This window comes from Pteronotus mesoamericanus, unplaced genomic scaffold (assembly GCF_021234165.1).
Source record: "Pteronotus mesoamericanus isolate MK-2021 breed Mesoamerican mustached bat unplaced genomic scaffold, CSHL_Meso_final contig_40, whole genome shotgun sequence".
In the NCBI taxonomy this organism is placed as follows: Eukaryota; Metazoa; Chordata; class Mammalia; order Chiroptera; family Mormoopidae; genus Pteronotus; species Pteronotus mesoamericanus.
Window position 1 is genome coordinate 15,177,102 of NW_026555150.1, and position 10,933 is coordinate 15,188,034.

General features: G+C 39.2%; 1 protein-coding gene across 1 annotated transcript in view; it reads right to left on the reverse strand.

The window, feature by feature from the left end:
• MOSPD1 (motile sperm domain containing 1) overlaps nucleotides 1-9,773 on the reverse strand; it is a 79,418-nt gene extending 69,645 nt beyond the window's left edge. The window contains exon 1 of the mRNA XM_054577049.1: nucleotides 9,750-9,773. The gene's annotated coding sequence lies outside the window, so the exon portion shown is untranslated. The remainder of the gene's footprint in view (nucleotides 1-9,749) is intronic.
• Nucleotides 9,774-10,933: the final 1,160 nt, after the last annotated feature.

A 10,933-nucleotide genomic window follows, 5' to 3' on the forward strand; every position in this document is an offset into this window, starting at 1 on the left:
CCAGCTGTTCCTCCAGTTTATCTGCACACAAATGTTGGACCGCCCCATCCTCCAGCTGCCCCCTTGCCATTCATCCTCTCCATCCCGGCTGCCTGTCTCCACCCCTCCTATTGGTCTGGATGAATGTTTCTTCTTGAGCTCCTTGGTTGTCAGACTTCCATACAGTTCAATTTTCTAGAAGTTCTCATTATTTTTTGTTTTTAAATTTTTTGTTGTCCTTCTTTTCGTTGTGCAAAGAGGCAAAGTGTATCTACCTACACCTCCATCTTGGCTGGAAGTCAGTCCGCAATTATGTCAGTCTTGCCTAGGTCAGTTAAATATAATCATTGGCTTCTGCTATACCAGAATCCTATCATCTTCATTGATACTGAACTAGGGGGCCCAATTCCATCACAGCATTCCTACTGTCTAATCCTGGTCTACAAAAGACAATCACTATTGATCTTCTCAAAGAAGCTAGTGTCCATGCTCATCAGTGTATTCCTGTTGAAGAAATGTCTTCTGAGCCTTCCCAGGAAAGAGAGTCAGATAGCAGTTTATCTGGGCTTACATTGTAACTCTATCCTAATGTTGCCACATCCTTGACATTTTGAACTTTCTGACTACCCAATATCTAGTCAGTTCTGGTATGTTCACTTCATTTATTGTGGTCATTGTTTGTTCTCCCCAATCCCCCATTCCCCAGCCTTCAGTAGCTATCCCAGAAGCATATAAGTCCTGGCTCCATGCGTCCTTTCTAGGACATCAAAATCTCAGTGATGGGTGAGTGCTCCTTTCAATGAGTTCTCCCCTTTCCACCTTTATATTTCTCCCCTAGTCAAACCTGACTATCCAAGCACCCCAAGATACGAGCAGTTCCAATATCAGCCCCAGGTCCAGGTCCAGTGCTCACCATTCCCTGTTATACTCTGTGAATAAGGAAAAGTCAGCTGGGAAATCACTATTCATGGAAAATTCAAGGGGTTCTCGAGAGGAAACTATGGACAACTAAAACCTTGGAGGTGGAAGTGGGTCTTGATATCTTAATGAGGTAGAATATGTCTATGAGAAGGCTTTGGTGAACCCGCTTGCTTCAGTAGCTGCTGGCCCACAACTGAGCTGCTTATCTTCCCTGCAATCTGCTAATCTTGGCCTTCTTGCTGGTTGGACCACCTTCTCCCACTCATCTTGAGTCCTCCTCATGCTCACCCCCTTATTGATCCCTCAGAGAGTCCACTATGCCCCCAGACTCTTAGATGGGTCCTCTCTTCTTCAACCCAGACCCCTCCCCCAATTCCAATCACCTTCCCTCTTTAGCCCACTGATTGTAGAGGACCTGCCACAAATGCCCAGCTGATCCTGGAACCTATGTTCTTCTTCTTGCTCTTGGTGTTTCTCTGTTTTACAGTGGCTGAGAGCATATTGTCACATAATTACAAGGGTAACATTTAAAATTTCAGAAGCTTTGATGTACTCAGAGATATAGTGAGCTCTGGAATTAAGATCACAGTAATACTTGCTCTGTAGCGTGAGCAGAAGACGTCATTCTTTACTAACCCCAAAACAGACAATTATTGAATGAGCCACCAGGGGGCAACAATGGCTCTGTTTTAGTAAATTCTAAGTATTTTTATTTTTTGCCCTTCCTACATGTTTTAAACAGGAATGATCATGCAATTGTTTGTAGGAAATTTTTTTTAAAAATGTGACTTTCAGGTGATGACTGGGTCTTTTATCGTTCCTCAGGGACCCTTCCCCTACTTTCCCCACTTTGTGTTAATGATGGTACTAACCTCCAGGGAATGATCAAGGCATCCTCCCCTACCCTGCCTGGGCTTTCTCACATTTGGCATCTACTGCCCCTGTACTCCCTGCTGTACTTGGTAGAAAACTTGGTGTTTACGTGTTATGGATCGAATTGTGTCCTCCTCCATAACCCCTAGTACCTCATAATGTGACTGCATTCTGCAGAGAAAGAGGTAGTTAAGGTTAAATGGGATCATTAAGGTGGGCCCTAATCCAATATGACTAGTGTCCTTAAAAGAATTCTGGACACACAGAGAGACATCAGGGATGCATATGCATGTGATGACCCAATGAGAAGGCAGCCATGGGAAAGCCAAGGAGAGGCCTCAGAGGAAACCAACCTTACTGATACCTTGGTCTCTAACTTCTCCAGAACTGAGGAAATAAATACCTGCTGTTTAAGCCACCCAACCTGTGGTATTTTGTTATGGCAGCCCAAAAAACCAATACACTACGTGATGTTAACATTTTTTTGTTCTCTATATATATGTCCTCTATGTATGTGTAAGCATGTGTATATTATATATGTATGATACATATTACATATATAATTATGTTATATATGCATTATAAATGTACATATGTATAAAATAATATGTATATTATATATACTTATGTCCACACATATATTATAATTTGATATGGTTTTGTGTCCTGCTCTTTTCAATAATTCTGTATCATATTAATCTTGTATTGCTAAAAATTTGACAAAATATGATTTTTTTATGTTTTAATTAATTTTTTAAAATACATTTGTCTCTGCCTACCCCCCACCACTTTCCCCTGCTACCCTCCCCCCTTTCCGTCCCTCAAGCCTTCCCTACTTTGGCTTTGCCCATGAGTCCTTGCTATATGTTCCTTGACTTGACCATTCCCTTCCTTTGCCCTGCCCACCCCTCCCTCCTTCCCTCTTGTCTCTGTTGGTTTCTTTTTCCTTTCAGTGTTGCTGGTCTTATTTTCCTTGCATCTTTGTTTTGTTGGTTAGGTTCCGCTTATAGATGAGATCATATGGTATTTGTCTTTCACCCCCTGGCTTATTTCACTTAGCATAATGTTCTCCAGTTCCATCCATGCTGTCGTGAAGTATAGTAGTTCTTTTTTCTTTCTGCTGCGTAGTATTCATTCCATTGTGTTAATGTACCATAATTTTTGATCCAATCAAGAATCCCAAAATGCCAATTCAAAAGAACCTATGCACCCCAATGTTCACAGCAGCACAATTAACAATAGCCAAGTGTTGGAAACAACCTAAATGCCCATCAGTAGATGATTGGATCAAAATATGGTTTTTAATGTTTGTACATTTAAGTGTGAATATACTATAATGGACCAAGTATTCCTAAACTGGAAATATTAATTTGTTTTAATTCTTTTGCTATTTTAAGGAATGTTGTAATACACATTTCCCTATATATATTGGTTTTGTGCTCATAGTTTAGTTTTCTAGAAATTGAATTATATCAAAGGCATGAACATTCTCAAGACCCTTTTTTAATTTTTATGTATTGATTTTTAGATAGAGAGGAGAATGTGGGGGGAGAGAGAAACATCGATTTGTTGTTCCACTTATTTATACATTCATTGGTTGACTCCTGCATGTGCCCTGACCAGGGATCCAATCCACAACCTTGGTGTACGGGGACAACCTTGGGGGGAGCAACCCAACCAGGGCCTTTCCAGACTCTTGAAAATTTTTCTCACATTGCTTTCCAGAACAGTTACATCAATTTCCACTTCTGCTAATAATAGAGTATAAGACAATTCACATCATTACATTCCCAGTAAAAGTAATTATCATTTGATAACCATTGTATCTGGTAAGCAAAAAGGGTATCTAATAATTCATTTCATTTCAATTTCTTTGCCAATAGTGAATAAGCTTTTTCTTATTTTCCTTATTATTCTTTCATCTTTCCTCATAATCTGTAAATTAACTTTGCAAAGCTTTTCCTAGTAATAAATCTACTTATATGAGGTCTTTAGTAATTGAATATAGTAAACATCTGTAATGTCCTGGAAATTACTTTCTGTTTCATTAAATTTCTTTTGACATACAATTTTCAAATTGTTAACTCATCAAAACTTTTAGTGTTTTCTTTTTTAGTTATGTCGTCATTATACCTAAAATTTTTTACCAGAGACCAGATAAAAATTCACCTTATTCTCTTACATATTCTTTAGGTTAAAATTTAAATTGCTTAATGACAGACATACAGAAATGAGCACACGTCTTAAGGGTGCAGCACACCAATTTTCAAAAGCTGAGCCCATTTGTATAATAAGCAGCTCCCAAATCGAGAAATAGCATATTACCAGCACCTCAGAAGTCCCACTCAGGCCTCCTTCCAATCATTACCCACTGAGAGTAACCACAATTCTGACTTACAACATAATAATTTTGCATGTTTTTGACCTTTATAGAAATAGAATCAGACCATATGTATTTTTATATATTTTTCATCTTTTTCTCAATATTACGTTTGTGAAAGTGATTTATATCCTGTCCATTTATCCTCATGCTGCTTAGTATTTCATTATGTGATTATATATAATTTATCCATTCTCCTTTTCATGGACAATTGTGTAAGTTTCCTGTTTTTGGCTATTACAAAGTATGCTGCTATGAATATTCTTGAACATGTCTACTGGTAAATATATACATGTACTTCTGTGAAGTTTAAACCTTGGAGTAGAATTGCTGGATTAAGGGAATGCATTTATTCAGATTTTCCAAGTGGTTTTCAAAAGTGCTTGCATAAATTTATTGGAGTATTGGCTAACATCATTGGAGTATGAGAATTCTGCCTGCACCACACTCTCATAAGCACCTAGCGTTTTGTTGTTGTTGTGTTCAGTCTTGCCATTTTGGTGGGCATGTGGTAGCATCACACTGTGGTTTGAATTTGCATTTCCCTGATGAATAATGAAGCTAAATATTTTTTCATGTTTATTGGACATTTGGAAATACCTGTTCATATCTTTTGTCCATGTTCCTAATCTTTTCCAGTGTTTTATTATTTATAATTATTTTTAAAGAATTACTTATATACACTGGACAAAAATCCTTTGTTAGATATATGCATTGCAAATATCTTATCATGTGGATTGCCTTTACCTCTATTAATGATCCTTAGCTATCCTGGAACCTATTTTCCTCTCTCTGTTGTTGGTGTTTCTGTGCGTCTTATATCAACTGAGAGCATATTATGTGATACAGTCAAAGGTAATAATCAGAATTACACAAGACCACTACTCTATTTCATAACCACTTGTCCCACCAAAGGATTTGTGAATCTTGAAAGCTCTGCTTTAGAATTAAAGCCTACAGTGGCCTGTGCTCTTCAATCTGAATGAACGACAACATTCTTCCCTCAGACTAAAGGCAGACAATTAGTGAATGAGCCACCAGGGGGCAAAGCTGCTCTAAGTTTAGTAAATTCTAATTGTTTATTATTACAAGCATCGAACATTTAGAAAATACGGATAAACCAGTAGTAGAAAATAAAAAGCCCCTGATATCCCGTACCTCAGATAACTATGCAGAACACAATGATATATTGTTTACATTCTTTTCCCTCTCTACATAAATGTAAATACAATTTTTATGTAGTATTTCTCTACATACAATCTTGTTTCTATTTTGTAACAGAATCTTGTAAATGTCTTTCCAAGGCCTTATATATTCCTCTAAGGCATTATGGTCACACCTTCCCCCCACCACTACCCTCTGGTAATGACTTATCTCTCCATCCCTCTAGTTTTGTCTTTTGAGAAGGCCACATAAATACAATCATACAATATGCAACATTTGAGACTGGCTTCTTTCACTCAGCATGCCTTTGAGGTTCATACAAGTAGTTAAGTATATCAATAGTTCATTCCTCTTTATTGCTAAATAGTGTTCTTTTGTATATATGTACCGGTGTTTGCTTATCCAGTCTCTCCAAAACACAATATTTGGGGTGTTTGCAGTTTTGACAATTATGAATTGAGCTGTTATATATATTTGTGTAACAATTTTTTGTGTGGAAATACTAAGTTTTCAATTCACTTGGGTAAATACATAGGAGTAGAATTGGTGGGTCACATGGTAAGTGTATGTTTAACTCCATAAGAAACTGCCAAACTGTTTCCCAAAGTGGCTGTACCATTTTGCATTCCCATAAGCAATATATGAGAGTTCTGGTTGTTCCTCATCCTCATCAGCATTTGGTATTACTAGTATTTTTAATTTTGGCCATTCTAATAGGCATTATGGACTGTGTGTGTGTGTGTTCCCAAAATTTATGTATTGAAACCCTAATCCCCAACGTGATGGTATTAGGAAGTGGGGCCTTTTGGATGGATGATTAGATCATGAGGGTGGAGATCTCATGATGGGATTATTGCCCTTTTGAGAAGAGAAAGCAGAAAGCTAAGCTTTCTCTGCCTCTGCTCTCCACTGCGTGAGGCTAAAATGAGAAGATGGCCCTCTGCAAACCTGTAGTGGTATCTAATGGTGATTTAAATTTGCATTTTCCTAATGGAAAGATATTGAACATCTTTTTATGTGTTTATTTTCTATATGTATATTCCCTTTTGTGAAGCATCCGCTCCAGTCTTTTGCTCACTTTTAAATTGGGTTGGTCTTTTACTGTCGAGAATTCTTTATATATTGTAGATACAAGTCCTTTGTCAGATACACTAAGTCCTCACTGACAGGGTAAAGCCAGAGCCGTTTGCTATTGTGGCACCATTTTCTGAGCAGGCTTGTGACCTTGTTAAACATGACTGCCGTTTTACTCTTCTGAGCTTATGTTCCCAGAACTGGAAATTACTGGAAAGCAAAAACAGAACTAACTGCTCCCTACAGCCACAGGCAGAAGATAACATTGACACAAACTGCAGCCTTTGTTACAACCCCCCAGCTGCCCAGGGGCCACACAACAGCAACCCCCCCACATCCTTTTAAAAATCCAGTTATAATCCAATAAAAGCTCAAAGCCTCAACCCCTCAATGCTGGTATATCTCTCCACCCCATGCCCCTCTCCTTTTCTGGAGAGTAAATAAAAACTTTACTCTCTACACTTTCTTCTCTTTGTGAATTCTTTCACAGCCCATGTCACTGACCACCCTAATACTCACTTAATGTTGTCAATATTTTCTTGGAAACTGAGACTTTAAGTGATAGGACATAAAACCAATTTTAGCAGAGGCTTATTGATATAAACAAGAGTTAAGTTCCTACAGCATATTTCTCATCACAAAACATCAGAAAATTTTTAATAAAGATCTAAACATTTCTAACATTAAACATTAAAATAAATGAGCTATACATAGATTTAAGAAAGATAAATAAAAACAAGTCAGATTTTGATTTTCCAGTCTGCTTATTCTAGTTCAGAGTCACAGGTGGCCAGAGCCTCTCTGGGCAGCTCAGGGCACAGGGCGGGATCTAGCTTGGACAGGACACCCTTCCATCACAGGGTCACTCACATCCCATACTCACTCAGACTTGGACAATGTAGACATGCCAGTTCACCTCACATGCAATTTTGGGAAATGGGAAGAAACAGAAGGATCTGGAGAAAAGTCATGGAGACATGGGGAAAACACGCAAACTCCACACAGACAGTGGCCCTAGGAAAGAATCCATTTTTTTCTCATCATTATAACAAAATGACATTGAATGAAACATTGTTATTTGAGGGCCTACTGCATGTGATTTGCAATATTTCTCCTGGTCTTTGTCTATTGGGAGAGGCAATTCACTATGGGCACTATGGGCCTTGTGTGTTCCTGCATGTTCTTGCTGGGTAAGACCCTAACCACTCTTTACCCTGACAATTTCTCACCTTGAAGGATGTACTGTCAGCTCAAAGAGCAAGCTGGCCTCTGCCTGTTATAAAAAGCAGTGAATCCCCCAACCTCATTATCTTCTCATGAGCAAAAAAGGGGCCATATACTAAACCAGAAAAGCTTAGGGGAGGCCTGCATGGTGGACCCTACAAACTCAAAAGTAACCAAACAAGATGGTCTGAACATACAAATTCCTAAGTAAAAGTGGGTTGTGGCAGGTAGTAATGTCTTAGGCTTATAGTCTCCTTGACAAAGGTCAATCTTTCCCTTAACTGAGCCTGTCTATTGTCTCTTTGCTTCTAAGACAAGACTCAACACTTTTTTAAAAATTTATTTATTTATTTATTTCAAATACATTTGTCTGTGCCTACCCCCCAACACTTTCCCTTGCCCCCTCCCTCCCTCCCATTTTTTTTCCAGACCCCTAAGGACACACCCATCACACCAGAGTATGAGACCAAAGAACCTCTTCATTGTTATCTTGTTCCTTGAACATCCTCTTTATGTGCAGTAGATGTTATCAACTATTCTGTACCCATCAATGTAAAAAAGCATGTATTTATATGTTTTACTTTTTATCTGGTCCCAGAGATTTCCTCACGTTGCTTTTTCCCAACCCCTTAATCTACCACCAATAGATTTCATGTAACCCTCCTTACGTCTCCTCACATTATTTTGTTCTAATGTATAAAATAAGCTACAAAACTGCCATTCTCCAGAGAATTTTTCTCAATTCATTGAGATTTTGCTTCCTGGCAATTGTCCATTTGGTTCAAATAAACTCATAAAAATTCTCTACATTTTTACACTCCTTACCTTGACATTCTCCTATAACACAGACACCTATGGTGAGCCCCTTGCATACCTCCATAGTACTTGGCTGCTTGGGATCTGGCATAAACAATGTACAAACACTGGCTACTACTTTCACAGTGAATAATACACTTGTCTCTGATTCTGTAGCCTTATGTCTTCTGTCAGCAGCCATGAAACAATAACAGGCTAACTCGATCGTTTGTAAGAAGGATAAAGTCTCAAATTTTGCAAAGTGTTTGACAGTTTTGGAGATAAGGTTGGGAGGCTGAGAGAAACAGGGATTTCTGGAATAGAAAGAATGAGGACCCACACAAGCCAGGTTAGGAAATGTTAGGAGACTTTCTGGGATCCAGTAGGGAATGCTCCTGCACAAGTGGTGGGCAAGTGAGAGGGCATAAAAATCTCCCATTGTTCTACCTGTTAATGAATGTTAGCAGCTAAGTGATGAGAGGTAAGACTAAACAAGCCACCTGATTGGTACCTTAGTTCTCGCTGTCCTCTCTCTCTGTTTACCAGTAGCTACCATTTCAAGGGAAAGTTATCCATACACACAGGCTATTTAGCTTCTAGGCAACAGTTTCCCCCAACCACCTATTTTTCTTGTGACTTAGTATCAACTTCAGAAGTTGCCAATCTCTAGGGCATTTTCAATTATCACGCAAAAGTTCATCTAGCCTGGCTGGTGTGGCTCAGTGGATTGAATGTTGGCCTGCAAACCAAAGGGTTGCTGGTTTGATTCTCAGCGTAGGGCACATATGGGTTGCAGGCCAGGTCCCCAGCAGGGGGCAAGTGAAATACAACCACATATGGATTGCTGTTTCCCTTCCTCTCTTTCTCTCTCTCTTCCCCTCTCTAAAAATAAGTAAGTAAAATCTTGTAAAAAGAAGTTCATCCAGTCTTTGTTATAATATTCCATCACTGGGTGTCTTAGTCCTCTTCTGCAACCCCATTTTATTAACATATAATTGACATGCATTACTGTATGAGTTTCAAGTATACATAAAGGTTTGACTTACATATATTGTGAAATGATTACTACAGTAAGTCTGGTTAACATCCATCATCTCATATAGATACAATAAAAAGAAATGGAAAAAAAGGCTCTCCTGGTAATGAGAACTCTTTGGATTTATTCACTTAATAACTTCCCTAAATATCATACTACAGTGGTTAACTATGGACATCATGCTGTACATTACATCCTTAGTACTTATTTCTCTTGTAACTGGAAGTTTTTACCTTTTGACTACCTTCCTCCAATTCCCCCTACCTTCACAACAAATCTGATCTTTTCCTCTGAGTTTGGTACCTTAGGCCTAGATCCTTCTTCTCTGGGTATGTAAAGGACAAGATGTTATCATGACAGTGAACAGCCAGGTCTGGAGCCCTAGTTAAAAGGAAATATGACTATGGTTAATGAGTCAATGGAGTCACCAAAGCTGAAGTAAACACTGTCAGAAATGAGGACAGCTTTAGGTAATAAAAACCATTAGGAAGTTCATTCACTGAGCCCAAGTGGGCAGCTACTCCAAACTGAAAGTAAATGAAGTCTTGTTTACTGGTGCAGAGCTGCTCTTCCTGCACACCACTTGGTGCCCTCCCTTCTTCCTCTGCATTGATTACAGCTGCTTTAAAGAATAAAAATGAGCCCTGGATTAAATGCTGGCCTGCAAAGCAAAAAGTTGCTGTTTAGATTCCCAATCCGGGCACATGCCTGGGTTGTGGGCTGGGTGAGAGGGCAACAGATCCTATCACTGTATCTCTTACACATAGATATTTTCTTCCTGTCTTTCTCCCTCCCTTCCCCTTTCTCAAAAAATAACTTTAAAAAAAAGTATGCAGGGGAATGTGTAAGGGGAGGCAATTAAACTCTTATAACTGTCTTACGGCAGAGAGAGGGAGCTGAACTCAGAGGTGGCCAATAGCACTGAGGTCTCCAGAGGAGAGTTGTGGCACATTGTGGTATTTGAGGAGGAAGAAAGGAAGACTCCAGGTGCAGTTACCTCCTGGGGCTAGGAGACAAAGAAGAAGAGCGAGCCTCCAGCCTTCCTCCTCAGGCTGGCCTCCTACAGACTTCTCCCTGCCCCCTTCTCTCCTTCCCTGCCTGGAACTACCCAGAGCTGCTGTTTACTTCTGAAATACAGAGGTGTTAAATTCCTTGGCTTGGTTTGTGTGAGGAACACAAAGAGCCTGTACTCAACTGATAGGGTTTGAGAAAACTCTCAAGTGAAGGAAAATAGTTAAGTGACATTGTGGATGGTGCCCTCTGTAACAATTCAATCTACTGTTGTGAAAATGTATAAGAAAATTAATGTGCTAAAATACTTGTAGTGTAAATGCTCATAAACAGAGATTTCTCCCACTGAGGGCACTGACGCAATGAGAGAAGTGCTAGCTGAGCCAAATCTGCTATTTGCTACCAGTGTATGTTTGTGTGTGTGTGTTGGTGGGTCGGGGGTCAGCACTTAATGTGAGTGCTTTTATCCTCTGATA